The following is a 14,780-nucleotide window of genomic DNA, read 5'->3' on the forward strand; positions in this document are numbered from 1 at the left end:
GGAGAGACAGCTGAACTGCCCGCAATGGATAGCCTGCTGGGTGGCTGCACAGTGAATTTAGGGGACCTTGGAGCCAATAGGGGGGCTGCTGGTCTACCCTGGTTCCAAGCCCCCACCAGCTAGCTGCAACAGGCTGCTCTTTCTGCAAGCAGTGCAGCTGCCAAACAACGTTAGAAGGGAGCATTGCATAACTTTAAATGAGCATGTTCTATAATTGATCAGCAACATAACAACGAAACAACGTTAACGCGGACAACCTTAAGTGAGGAGTTATTGTATTAAAAGATTCCATAACTGAAATGCATTTATCTCTGGAGTAGAAACACAGCAGTGTGTACAGTAACACTATTTATCAGTTAAGGAAACAGAGAAGAATAATGTATTCAAATGAAAATAAAGAATAAACCACACTACTTTTAAAAAATTATCTGGAATAAAATTGCATGTGCACATAATATAATGAAGGGTCCTCTCCTTAAGAGTTTTTCCTTTTAGGATAAACATTCAAAGAACAAGATCACTGAAGGAGAAATGGTACTTAAACAATATATATCTCTGCAATGTTATTTACGAAGTCTAATGTTTAACACAGTTAAGACAGAACCTGTCAATCTCACAAGCCCTACAGTGAATACACACTCAGCTACCTCAGAAGAATCCTGAAAACTGTGACACAACAGAACTGTGCAGAAGGGACAATATATCAGCACAACATATTTTCTCAGGTCGTTTGCTGATTATAAAATGGTTCTATGTATACACTCTCATTTAAGGACTGGACCCCAGTTCACATTAAGAGTACTTTTAAGTTCATAAAGAGTCAATAAATGATTAAAAGATGCTATAAACATGTTACAGATATGAGTGGTATGTGTTATAGAAGATTATAAGTTACTGATGATTTTGTACCCTGGCTACAGGTAACCTACTGACATGTTGGAGTATATAGCTATTTATATAGCAAATGATTAACCATTTCTTAAAGCGTATATTTACCATTTATTAATCGGCCCTCAAGAAACTTAACACACCACAATGTTCTCTCTCCAGAAAGTAACACTAGTGTCTCCCTTTCCCTATCGATAAAAGATACCTACCCTCCTTTCTCTACCCATTGTCATTTATAGTTTATCAGATTCGCCTCCCTCCAATCAATGCTCCACACTTCATTCTGTGCAACAAGGATCATAACTAGGATCCTACCAAACTCGCGGCCATGAAAAATGCATCATGGACCATGAAATCTGGTCTCCCCCCATGAAATTTGGTCTTGTGTGCGCTTTTACCCTATAATATATAGATTTCAGGGGGGAGACTAGCATTTCTCAAACTGGAGGTCCTGACCCAAAGGGAGTTGCTGGGGGGTCAGTATTGTCACCCTTCTATGCTGCCTTCAGAGCTGGGCGGCCAGGGAGCGGCAGCTGTTGGCTGGGCACCCAGCTAGGAAGGCAGCGGCCCGCCAGCAGCAGCGCAGAAGTAAGGGTGGCAATACCATACCATGCCATCCTTACTTCTGCGCTGCTGCTGACAGCGACTGTGCCTTGAGGGCTGGGCTCCTGGCCAGCAGCTGCCACTTTCCAGCTGTCCAGCTCTGAAGGAAGCGATGCCGCCAGCAGCAGTACAGAAGTAAGGGTAGCAGTACTGCAACCCCCTCCTACAGTAATCTTGCGACCACCCCGTAACTCCTTTTTGGGTCAGGACCCAAACAATCACAGCACTGTGAAATTTCAGATTTAAATAGCTGAAATCATGAAATTTACCATTTTAAAAATCCTATGACCATGAAATTGACCAAAATGGACCATGAATTTAGTAGGGCCATAATCGGAACACTAATCCAAATAAGCACAGAAGACCTAGTGTCAAGGCTTTTTCCTCACTTTGAACTTTAGAGTACAAGAAGTGGGGACCTGCATGAACACTTCTAAGCTTATTTACTAGCTTAGGTCTGGTACGCTGCCACCAGTCAGAATTTGGTGTCTGGCACACTTTCTGTTCCCCCAAAACTTTCCCTGGGGAACCCAGACCCAAACCCCTTGGGTCTTAAAACAAGGAGAAATTAACCATCCCCCTCCTTTTCCCCCCAGATTTTCCCCTCCCTGGGTTGCTTTGAGAGGCTTCACGCAGAACCAAACTCCTTGGATCTTAAAACAAGGAAAAGTCAATCAGGCTCTTAAAAAGAAAGCTTTTAATTAAAGAAAGAAAAAGTAAAAATTATCTCTGTAAAATCGGGATGGAAAATGCTTTACAGGGCACACAGATTCATATAGACTAGAGGGACTTCCTCTGAACCTTAGATTCAAAGTTACAGCAAACAGAGGTAAAAAATCCTTCCAGCAAAAGAAACCTTTACAAGTTGAAAAAACAAACATAAGACTAATTCACCTTGCCTCGCTATTACTTACAATTTTGAAACATGAAAGACTGATTCAGAAAGATAGGGAAAGCCTGGAATGATGTCCCGTCCTTCTCAGTCCTGATAGCGAACAACGAACCAAAAAAAGAAGACTTCCCTTCACCAAGATTTGAAAGTATCTTGTCCCCCTATTGGTCCTCTGGTCAGGTGTCAGCCAGGTTTACTGAGCTTCTTAACCCTTTACAGGTAAGAGACATTAAGCCTTAACCATCAGTTTATGACACCTAGTAATATGAGCAGCATAGGCTGCTGAAGCACAGCATTACGTTTTTTGCAATTAAAGGTATGAAAAAGTTCCTGAATTTTAAGATGTCCAACAAACTGCCCTACAAACAAAAGACTATCAGAGAGCTCTGGGCTGGGAATCAAGTGAACTAGGTTATAATCTGAGCTCTGCCAGTGATTCACTATTACTTCACTGTGCATCAGTTCCATCTGTTAGTCCTTCAGCAGCTAATTAAAACTAAGTTAATTTAGTTCTGTAAACTTCAAGGTGCTCAGATGAAAGGTGCAATAAAAGTAAAAAGGATCATTATATTATTTCATATATATGGAAAAGGAGTGTGCCACTATCTGGTCATTTTCTCCACCATGATTCATTTGCAGCTGCAAAGGTAAAAAGGAATCAAAGAGCCATGGAAGATGCAAAATTATTTCCCATGACTTCACTCAAATTCTTGCTTGTTTGCACATACCACAGCACAAAACAGCCAGCTGCACTGGTATAAACTACTAACTGCAGGCACTATTAACAGCTGTTCTGTATCTGCAACACCCCATTCAAAGCTCATCTCAGAACGATGTTTGGAGGGTTTGGGTTTTTGTTTTTAAACTGTGGTTAAATCAGAGGGCTCTTTTAATGACAATAATATTCATTCTCCCTTCCTATTTTAAAATCACAGTACTTTACTGTGAGTAACTGACATATCTGGCCACTGCACTGTGACCGAAGGAATATCGGGACTCCTACAAACCATCAGTCACGGAGTTCCCGGGCGATGCTCTGCAACTGCTCCCCACTAAAAAGCCAGTGAGGACTTTGGGGAGCCTCCTCTCCCTTGGAGCATTCAGCATATGCCCCTCCATGCGTTTCCCACAGTGAGCCCGCCCAGGCTGGGTCCTGGGGAAGCCAGAGGGTCCTGCCCCCCGCCCCACCCCCGACTTCGCAGTCAGACATGACTCTTAGCCAGCAGTAAAACAGAGGTTTATTTAGATGACAGGAACACAGTCCAAAACAGGTCTTGCCGGTACAGACAACAGGACCCACTTTAGTTAGGTCCACCTGGGGCCCCCAGGGAAGCCAAAGCCCCGTTGGGGCACCCCTCTCCATTTCCCAGCCAGTTTCAAACTGAAAACTCCTCCCAGTCTCTCACTTCAGCCTCCCCCCGGTTCCTCCTCCAGCCTTTGTGTCCTTTGTTCAGTGTCCCTGGCAGGGGCAGACGTGTCACCTGGCCTTCAACCCCCCTCCTGGGTTCTCAGGTTACATGCTCAGGTAAAAAGAACAGGAGTACTTGTGGCACCTTAGAGACTAACAAATTTATTTGAGCATAAGCTTTCATGGGCTACAGCCCACTTCTTTGGATGCTCAGGTATGCTCCCTTCCAAGGCAGGAAGTCCCAACTCCCCTGCAACCTTCCCAGGTCAATACTCCCCACTCAGCATTCACATAACACAGCCAGAACATTCCCACTTCGTCACACCATCCTCAAACCACTCACCACACAAAGGGCCAGCTTCCTCCAGGACACAACTGAGTTCCTCCACAAACTCCACAGCATTTAGAGCCTCCTTCACAACACTATCCTTGCCACCACGGATGCCACTTCCCGATACACCAACATCCTTCACAACAACAGCATAGCTGGCTGCCTCAAATATTTACAAGACAATGGAGTACCCTCAGATATCCACCCCATCGCCAAACTCATCCATTTCATCCGCAACCACAATAATTTTACATTCAAAAACTTTGTCCAAACCATGGGAACAGCCACTGTTACTAGGATGGTTCCCCAATATGCCAACCTCCTCATGGGCCACTTTGAAGAAAAAATTCTGAACAAATACAACAAAGCCAATGAAACGCCTGACATTCACCGATTACATTTTCATCCTCTGGATAGATGACAAACTCCCTCAGATTCCCACCATAACTTCAACAGCCACCATCCATCCATTAAACTCTTTCTGGAACACTCCCATACCAGTCAACTTCCTGGATACCACAATCAGTTTCAACAATGGAACCCTACAGACAACCATATACAAGAAACCCACAGATCACCAAACCTACCAAGTAACCACCTCGAACACACAAAGAAATCTGTTATCTACAGCCAGGTATTCAGATACCACAGAATACACTGACGATCACAAAGCAATCATTCTATATCTGACCTATCAATCATCATCCTCAAAGGAAACCTGCACAGCATTTTCAAGAGACGAGCCTGGGAGTTAAACTCATTACTTTCCGAAGAAGTGGGCTGTAGCTCACGAAAGCTTATGCTCAAATAAATTTGTTAGTCTTTAAGGTGCCACAAGTACTCCTGTACTTATTACTTTCCTAGACACTAAAAATCATGAACCAATGAGACACTGGATTTATGACTCATTACAACAATCTGTAATCCACTAACCCTCCTTTTTCTCCTATGACTACAGAGATGTTAACAGGCCACTGTATCTTGCATGGTCCCTAGAATATGTGCTAACTACTTATGCTAAACTATCTGTTTGATCTTGTATTTAGCTGTGACAGTCTTGGTACCTTTCCCAGCCCGTTCCGTGTAGCTCAAAAGCTCGTCTCTCACCAACAGAAGTTGGTCCAGTAAAAAAATATTATCTCACCCACCTTGTCTCTCCATTTTAAAAATAATAACTTATCATGGCAAATATCTACACACACAAAACCTATTCTAAACAGGTGTCGGAAAATATTAAACCGCTTTTATTGTATTTACTTCATATATACACACACACACGCACGCGCACACACACGCACCCCTACCTGAAAGGCAGATTTTCTGAGCTGTGAAAACAAGTTAAAATTAGGGTTGGAAAAAAGTTGAAATACCACTTATATAATAAGACTTGTCAGAAAAGAAATGGTTTAAAATTTAATTATATTTCTTCAAATTTCTCTTGTTAAAGCCAGGGTGATTTATTTTAGTACTATTAGATATCCATATTAAAAATCAGCAACAAAGTAAAACAGAAATTAGATATGCCAGGATAGTGAGCAACCTCTTCTAATTCTTAAGGAAGCTAAATAAGAATTATAGATTCTTAAATTAAAGCACTTAAATTAAAAAAAAATTACCATTCTTTAGATTTTGATTTCCTGTCTGGTCCTGGTAATTATACACGGTCTTAGTCTTCATGGCATAAATTTATATTTACTTTTGGATCACATTCTAAATTACTATATCAAGTAAATAGTAAGGGGCATAAAACATGCTAAATTTCTCTTTCCTCTACTTGGAACAACTGCTTCAGAGAACCAAGTCACTTTGCGCTTTCCCCTTTTCTAACTGAATTATAGCTATGTGGACTACACTTATTCAAACAAAGATTTTATTTGTTCAAAAGCAGCATCTTTCAGGCTACACACAAGTATCCATTGCAGCCTACAGCCAGCATTCCGACTAATAATAAACAAGGGAATTTGAACAAGCAGCTTCACTATACGTTGTTCCTGAAACATACCATCCTCATAGCCGCACTCTTGGTTAAGAATCCTTTTTGGTGTTTACCACGAACTAAAGAGACCTTATTCAAAACTTTTGGAGAGGTATAGTTCCAGACGTCCCATTTTGAACTCTGCTAATTTAGAAACAAGTTTAATTCTGGAAGCAGGAAACAAAGTAAATCTGTAGAAATATAGTTCAGTTTTCCAGTCCCTGCCTGAGCTGGAGACCCATCCGGAAGTCCCTGTTCAGCACTCCTTAAAAAAAACAGACTGCAGGGTTTCCTTATTCTCTAAGTTATTGACAGAACCCTAAGTCTCAATTAGGTCTAGGTATCTAAGTATTATTTTAGAATCTGAAATACCTAGCAACAAAACAACACACGCTTTCAGGAGTTGATGGCAATCCTTTCCTAGACAAACTGGCTCAATATTCAGAAGTGACAGAATCCATCTTTTTCTTCCTCCTCCTTCTTAGAGTATGCACAACGTGCCTCAGGTAGCATGTGACCACGATTCATCACCAAATTTGGTCCACTGGTTGGATCATTACCTTCCCTGACTCAGGCCGGATATGATGGGGAGTGTGAGGTGAAGAAAGTTTCTAACTGAGTACAGTACCCTCAGAACTGGAAAGCAATCCCAAATTTCACATTTATACATACAGATCAAGACATCCATCTAACATTAAGCATATTTAGCCTTTAAGATTATTTTTCTTCAACAAAATGCTAGTAATTATCCAGGGGTTACATCTGGGGACTGGGAAATAAACTCTGCTGCAGACCCTGTAAGTGATTCACTGCATAACTTGAACTTTGCAAACTCTAGATGCAAGGCATATTTGGGTCTGATCCAACTCCTACGAGGTCAATGAAAAGATTCTCATTGATTTCAGTGGGCTTGAGGAGGGCCCTAAAAGTGCAAGGCATTATTACAGATGTAATCAGATTCATTTTCTTATTTTTCCTATTCAGTGGTGCCTCCCACTGATTCAAATGACTTTTCCAGTGGTTTTAACCCTCCTCCTTACACTGTTCATTGTGATACTGAATCTGGCAATTATCTTTAGCTCCAATGTATTTAACGTTAACTGCTAGACTGTACCGGCTACTCTACAGTAATAAGTTTAGATGGTTTATCTTCTCAACGTAGTATGTTAATAAAATGTACCAATACCAAATGCCTTTGTAATTATAGTGAGGATACATGATCAACACCAACGAGTTAGGTGTAATTGAATGCAGACCTGTTTGCTGTGCCCTCCACTACTCTGCATATTTGCTTCAGGTAGTGATGGTTTTCTATATAATTTTTTTTTTTAAGTATTTTACCAACTTTTCTTATGATAAATGACTGTAACTAGCCTGGTAAAATGAATTACATTTATTTTTCCTTATCTTATAAGCTATTACTTTACCTTACTTTTCAATGTATAACTTTGGTAGGGGAAAGAGCGTGCAAGGGATTTGTACAAATTGACTACTTGCTTGTTACACAATAGCTCAGTATGTTTCAACATAGATACCTCTGAATTATGTAAAAATAGATAAATGACATTCTAATGATCCTGAAATTCTTATAGTATTCTCCTACTTTTTTTGTTTTATTTTTAATTGGTTTTCTTTAAAAAAAACTCACAAGAGGAATTATACAAAACATGAAAAAACTCACAAAGGGCGAAAGGGTTAGTTTTTGGCCTGAGAACTAGTGTTATTTCTCCAGATGAGTAGTCAGACAAGAGGAAATACAGAGATTTTAAAATAATTTTTAACTTTCCCTAAGTGGCTATTTCCTACACTGAAAACACACTCCAAGTGTGTTCAAACATGTGCCAAAAATAAGCTGAACACTATTAAGGTTTCTTCAACAGAATTGGCTATAGCTATGGGCACGGGAGGAAGGGGAGAAGGAGGAGGGGAGAGATGGGGGTAGAGAATGTAACATATATAACACAAGAAAGCAAAAATTTAACTAGGCTGTAGGGAACTTGCCTCAAAACACTCACCTTTAGGGAGGATCCAATTTCATTGCAACAGAAGACTGACAGTTCTGTAAGATTTCCTGTGAGATTCTGCATATTACACTGATGCAATAAGGATTCTTTGGAAATCAGGCTCCATGATAAATTATAAATAATAATACTACAGAAACTGTCAACTTCAAAGCACTTGTACAAACAATCCTCAAAGGACACCAATAAAGTAGGTATTATTCACTCTTTATAAATGAGGAGACTGAGGCAGAGCAGTTAAGCCATTTATCACAGAACGAGTACCTGTCAGAGACAACATCAGAACTCAGGAGTTTGTCACACAGTTACAACAAATTTAAAAATAAACTATGGCCACACCACACTTAAATAACAACTCATCTGAGCGTCCAAAGCAGCTTTACAAACATTTAAAATCAATCCTCAACATTATTAAGTAGGTACGAATTTTTATAGTAGAGCTTTACTAATCTGTACTCCTTATTGTGTGAACTGAAAATGACTGAATTTTATCAGCTAATGAACAAACATAAAAGCCCATCACAAAAATGTATTTTGGTAACTTGACGCATGCTTAGTTTTAATTAACAACACTTCACATTATAGTAATTTATATAAAATTACTAAGAAAATCTTACTATGCAAAGGCTAAATACCACTTTACTATAACTAATATTTTTATCCAATTTGGAAGCTGTAATCTGAAACCTCACTACAGCATCCTACTGTTAAATCTTTGCTCAGTACACTTTTTATCATGTGAATTATGGGGTCATCATACACTGGAAATTAAATACCCATTTTACAGCTGCACCATATGTGCAAGTGGATAAGCACTTGTGGATGAGGGCTAGGTTTTACTTTACTGAAGGTCAACACAGCAAATCTCTGCCAGAGCCCAGAGATATCAGGGCTGCTAGACCACTGCTCTGACTACCAGATTTCCCTACAAGCGATTTGACAATATTCCATTCAAGAAAAACAAACAAGATTCTGGAAACAGTCAAAATGTTTTAAGACAAATATTCAGTGGCAGAAAAGTTAAATGAGACTCGGGCTGGGCACACTTTTGGGCTTGGCACGACAGTTTCTATGGACCAGTTCTGCTTGTGCTACAACTAGCTAACTTCATATGTTCTCAGATGAGGTCATCTTTAGCTCTCCTTCCTCCAATGGGTGTAGTCAGTATCAGTCCTTGTTTACAGTTAATTATTTTCTGTCTCTGACTGGTATGAATGAATGGCACTTATGATATATCAAGTATCACTCACTTCATGTGTAAATAATCCTAGATGTAGAAATTAACCACTATTCTGTCTAGAAGATTAATGAGAACCCTGCAACCAGTGTTGGGTGATCAAAGCATACTATATTGCCATTATTTAAGAAGACAGTGAAGCACTGTTTCCATAAATACTATAACCAGAAGCAATGAAACTGTACAGCAGCCTCTATAAAACATAGTATGCTTTCTAATACGCATTTTACAACCTTTCATGAAAAAATTAAATTGACTAAAAGAATTCATAAAACTCCTATTCTGGCTATAATTCACATACTTGTAATGTGCTTTTTGCATCCCACATTTGTATAAGTCATTGTCAGCCTTAAACATGAATCTCTCAACCTTTTCCCAATTTTTGCCATAAATAAGTAAATCCATTTATTCATGTCTGAATACCAGTAACATTATAGCAGAATTTCCAGAAGCCCTCATGACCTTCTCTAAATTTGAGCACTCAGCAGCTGACCTTCCAGAGATCGGCTGCATACTATCCATCCATTTCCTTGCTGATCATCCTATTACAACAACCCTCCACCATAATAACTTGTCAAGGTTATCTGTATCTCCACACCTGTGACCAAAGTACATGAGCCTGCATCTGTTGATTTTTAACATCACGGTCTACTTCTCTCCAATAATTTATGCCACAATCCTTAATATTGTATTAAAATATAAAATAGTATAATACAGCAGTTAATCTACTGATGTTAAAGTGCACTGAGATGTGTTACCACACAAGCAGCATCAACAAACATTGTCAAAAATGTTATCATCACCACCATTGTAAGCCAACTGCCCTCCGCCCTACATTTTCACACACAGGTATTGTTTATGGCGGCATAAAAAAAAAAAAGCACTTTACTGAAATGTTGATGTATGTCCCTACTGTCTCTCAGAACAACATCCTTTAAATCACTGCTCCGCAGATTTATTTTGAAAGCTGAAACACCAGTTCAGGATGATGAAACCAATCAATTCATTCAATCACGTCATGTTTTGTTAAAAATGTAGGCACAATTAGCTTTCACTTAAAATAGATTGTATAGTTCTTCAGGGTATGGTACTTTTTTCTTACATGTTTTGATAAGCAGTGAAATAGTCAACAGTGATGTCATTTAAAGTATTATCATTGGCCCCTGATTTAACACCTACTGAAACGAATGGGATGGTTCATATAGAGCTGTTTGAGGCTCTTTCCAAACTCACTCAGACATTGCTCCACAGGTTACACTGAGGGCATGTTTTCAAGGTTCTCTTTACAACCATAACAGCTAGAAACTTGCATGAAAATGTAAACGAAAAAAAGAGAAGGAAAAAAAGCAATTCTGTAAAATAACTGGGTTGCCTGTCTACCTCACCTTTTGGCTAGTGCTTTACATCCCTTCGGGAAAACCAACATCAGGAAACACTGTTAAGTATTGGCTTTTCAGGTCATATATTAATTGTAAACCTATTTTTACAAACAGTATGTATTTGACATATGCATATACTAAACACAAACAAGAAAACACATTGTGAAATCCAGTTAAGACAGACTGGGTATCTTTTCTTTTTTTTTTAAACCCTCTCTTTCTCAAATGAACACTACTCAACCAGTCACCAAGGTCAACCCTAATTCCCTTTGTCAGATGACAATGTTCTTGTGAAATTAATCTTTATTTCCTACTACTTGCAGCTTCAAATTTGGCATAATTTCCCCTTATGAAAATAGTGCGTGTTAACAATTGTCAACATTTTATTTTTCCCTCTATCATTTATGCTCCTTTGGCTATGTGTAGGACCCTACCAAATTCACGGCTGTGGAAAATGCATCATGGACCGTAAAATCTAATCATCCCTCTGAAATCTGGTCTCATCTGTGAAATCTGGCTAGTGTAGGGAGAAGCAGGGCTGGGGGCTCTCATCTTGTGCTGGTCCCTAGATGCTAGTCCCAGCCGGGCTGGGACTACCTCTTCCCCTGCAGGGGCTGCTCCCAGGGCTGGGTCAAACCCATCTCTGGGAACTTCCACCGGATGCAGGTAGCTCCATGGCTGTGGGCTGGGAGTATAGCTCTGAATGCAGCAGCAGCAGCACAGAAGTAAGGGTGGCAATACTGTGACCCTCCCCCCATAATAGCCTTGTGACTGTCCCATGACTCTCTTTTGGGTCAGAAACCCCTCCCCCCCGTTACAACACCATGAAGTTTCAGATTTAAATATATGAAACCATTAAATTTATAATTTTTTAAAATCCTGTAGCTGTGAAATTAACAAAAATAGACCGTGAATTTGGTAGGGCCCTAGTTATGTGTCATTAGCAGTGCGGTTGTGTTGATTTCTGGTATCTATACTGCTTGGCATTATTTCTTATCTAGGAAACACATCAAGGTTGTAGCAAGGATTTTTTTCCTATTCAATTCACAGAAGACAGAGTTGGGGTGTCTGGATGTGACCTTCCTTGGTGACTATGACTGAACAAGGTTGATTCACTAGGAAATGGATGGTGTATGTGTAGATGTCTGTGAGAGCAGCTTATGTAGGCAGATATAATTGTCTACATCTATCTATATAAGCTTCTCTGACAGACTTTCACACATTAAATATAGTGCATAACTCTTCCATCCAAAATGGTCAGCATTCTGTATTGCTGTCTAAAACACTGGAACTCCTATCAGTGATCTGATTTATATTAAGCAATGTTTAATAGCATTATAAAGTTCAACAAAAAGACTTCTAGATGTCCATTTAGTTTGTGGCAGATTGCAAACATGCTTTCAAGGTTTTCAAATTTAAGGATTTAACTATCTTCCCTTTATTAAAAAAATGGGAACTTTTTCAATACATTTACTTTTACATTTATTCTAACATTTTTAAGTTACTTTATTATATTTATCAGCAATAAGATGTGAATGTTTTACTAGCACTAAGATTTGCAGTATTATTATGTACAACTCTAACTACAACATGGTTCCAATTTTAGACAAAAACAGAATTTTAAACATTTTATACAAACGAGTTATACACTTCACAGTGATAGACTTAGCTATAAGTAAAGACATCACAATGTACTCACATTTTGTGTCTTCTAATCAATCATTTTTTCCTCAAGATTAGCCCAAATTAATTATACCAAAGATAAAGTTGTTTTAAAATTGTTACTAGCGCACTTTCTATTCCTGACTTAGACTTTGCCCCAAAAAAACTCAGAAGAGCACAGATGGTTTGGGATTCTTTAGTAAGGTAGTTTCTTTTTTTTTAAAATCAATTTGTATCTGACCTCCCCCCACGTACATGGTGGTCTCAGCAGTACAAGTCTGATCATGTGTTCATTCCATTTTACAGATTTTCCCAGCTTTCAAAGAAAACATTTGGTCTCCCACCCATACATCTTTTGAAGTACATACTGGCTAACACCAGAAATCCACTGTCAATAATATACCCACACTGAATGTTTCACTACTTTTTCACAAGTTACAGTAATTGCCTTCTTCTCCAAACATGTGCTAATAGCCCCCCTACCTTGGGGTAAAGGGAGTGTCTCCATGAGAATTGTGTCTCCAAAGGAGGGTATGAGGGAGATCAGATTATTTAGAGTAGAATGCTACTACTTAGCCAATTTTGGGATCAGCAAGCCACAGATCACAGAAAATTAATCTAGTCTGAGCATCTCCAGTCACCTGGGCAAGGCAGTAGAGAAATGTGCAGCTCAATACCCTGACGCCATCCTACTGATAATACAAGAGTATGGGTGGCAAGGACTTATTCAGGGCTTGTCCACATGGAGACATACAGGAAAATTAATCTAGTTAACTAAAGGTGTGGATTAGTTAAACTGCATTAAACAAACCTGGACGCGGGGACACATTCAAAATTCAAGTGACCTTATTTTAGCTCAGCTTAATTCATTTATATTCTCAGCTAAAGCAAGAACTTACTCCTCTCTGCACCTCCTCCCTGGTTCTGGGCCATACAGAGAAGAGTAAGGTGGTTGAGTCCCCCCACCTCACCAGGGCTACTTCATCTTCTACAGACAGCCTCTTCAGAAGAACGACTACCACATCACTGATACATGTCTAATAATGTATCCATTTCTAAAAGTTTATCCAGTGGAACAAAGTGCTGGAAGAGGATCCACAATTCCCTATTTTCACCCAGAGCCTAGGGAGTTTCCTCTGAAGTCACTGTGGCGTACAGAGAAGGAGGTTGGTAAGGTGGCTACCTAGGATACGTCTACTTTGGGATAAAAGACCCGCGGCACAGCCACAGCTGGCTTGGGTCAAGTTAACTCGAACTCACAGTGTTCTGCTTCCAGGGCTTTAATAAAAAAACCAAAACTGTGTGGATATTCGAGCTTGGGCTGGAGCCTGAATGCTGGTACCCTCCATCCTCGCAGGGTCCCAGAGCTTAGGCTCCAGCCCAAGCCCAAACATCTACATAGCAATTTTTCAGCTCTGGAGTCCGAGCCTTGCAAGCCTGAGTCAGCTGACCCTTGTCAGCTGCAGGTTTTTTAATCCCTGTCTAGACATAGTCTTAGCAGCCTAGTTTCTTGGGCTAGGAAGACAAGGAATCCCAGTGAGAAAAACAGGGAAACTGCATAATCTCCACGTAACCTCCTTCGATCTGAGTAGTTCTCTACTGGGATATCCAAGATTTTGGCTTCTGCTACACCCCACCCAGCTGCTCTAAAGACAAAAATAAGCTACTTGAACTCCAGAAACAAGCTGAGTAGCTAAATTTATTGGAAAATATTTGTGTTTACAAACAGGATTTTTAAATTTGGTTCCAAAGAAACAAGAAGGAAGAGTCAGACCTCAGAACAGTTTAAAAAAGAAGGAAAATTCCAATTTAAAGTTTTTACATAAAAAGGGTGTTAGATTTTAAGCTATATTTCCCTGTACTACAGTGACTAAAAAGGCAACAGGGATAAAAAATGGAATATTTTTTATTGAAAACATTTAACTTTTATACCATTTTATAACTGTACTGCTAGTGTTTAGTAACTTTTTAAGGTTTTGACAAATCACTAAATAATATTTAATTGTTATTTAACAGACTGGAGGGAGTCAGTGCTCTTAGCAGGTATTTGCTGGGTGCTAGGTTGGTGCCTGACATTTTCTTGAGAAATATATTCCTTTATGCTTTTCCCAGAAGAGGGAAATTGTGTTTTCTGGACAACGTTCTTATTTTAGCTTGTATTTCAGATTGTACATGGTCTTATTAAAAAGGTATACCACCAATTTCAAAAAAATCATTTGTCTGATTTCCCTGCCATTACTGTTGAAATAAAACACCTAGGGTTACCTAAACTGAAAGGTTAGAGAAAAATCTCTCTGGTTTTCAGTTTTTGTCCATTTGACCCTCTGTGAGCAGCTTTTCCCTCACAAATAGTGAGGGAGTCAGTTTCCCTTGTTTGTGCTATT

The 14,780-nt window shown here is 39.5% G+C and overlaps 1 protein-coding gene across 2 annotated transcripts in view; it reads right to left on the reverse strand.

Moving 5' to 3' along the window:
• The window catches only part of USP6NL (USP6 N-terminal like), a 239,015-nt gene that overhangs the window by 115,909 nt on the left and 108,326 nt on the right, over positions 1 to 14,780 (reverse strand). The gene's annotated exons all lie outside the window — the stretch shown is intronic.

The sequence above is a fragment of the Gopherus flavomarginatus genome, chromosome 1 (assembly GCF_025201925.1).
Source record: "Gopherus flavomarginatus isolate rGopFla2 chromosome 1, rGopFla2.mat.asm, whole genome shotgun sequence".
In the NCBI taxonomy this organism is placed as follows: Eukaryota; Metazoa; Chordata; order Testudines; family Testudinidae; genus Gopherus; species Gopherus flavomarginatus.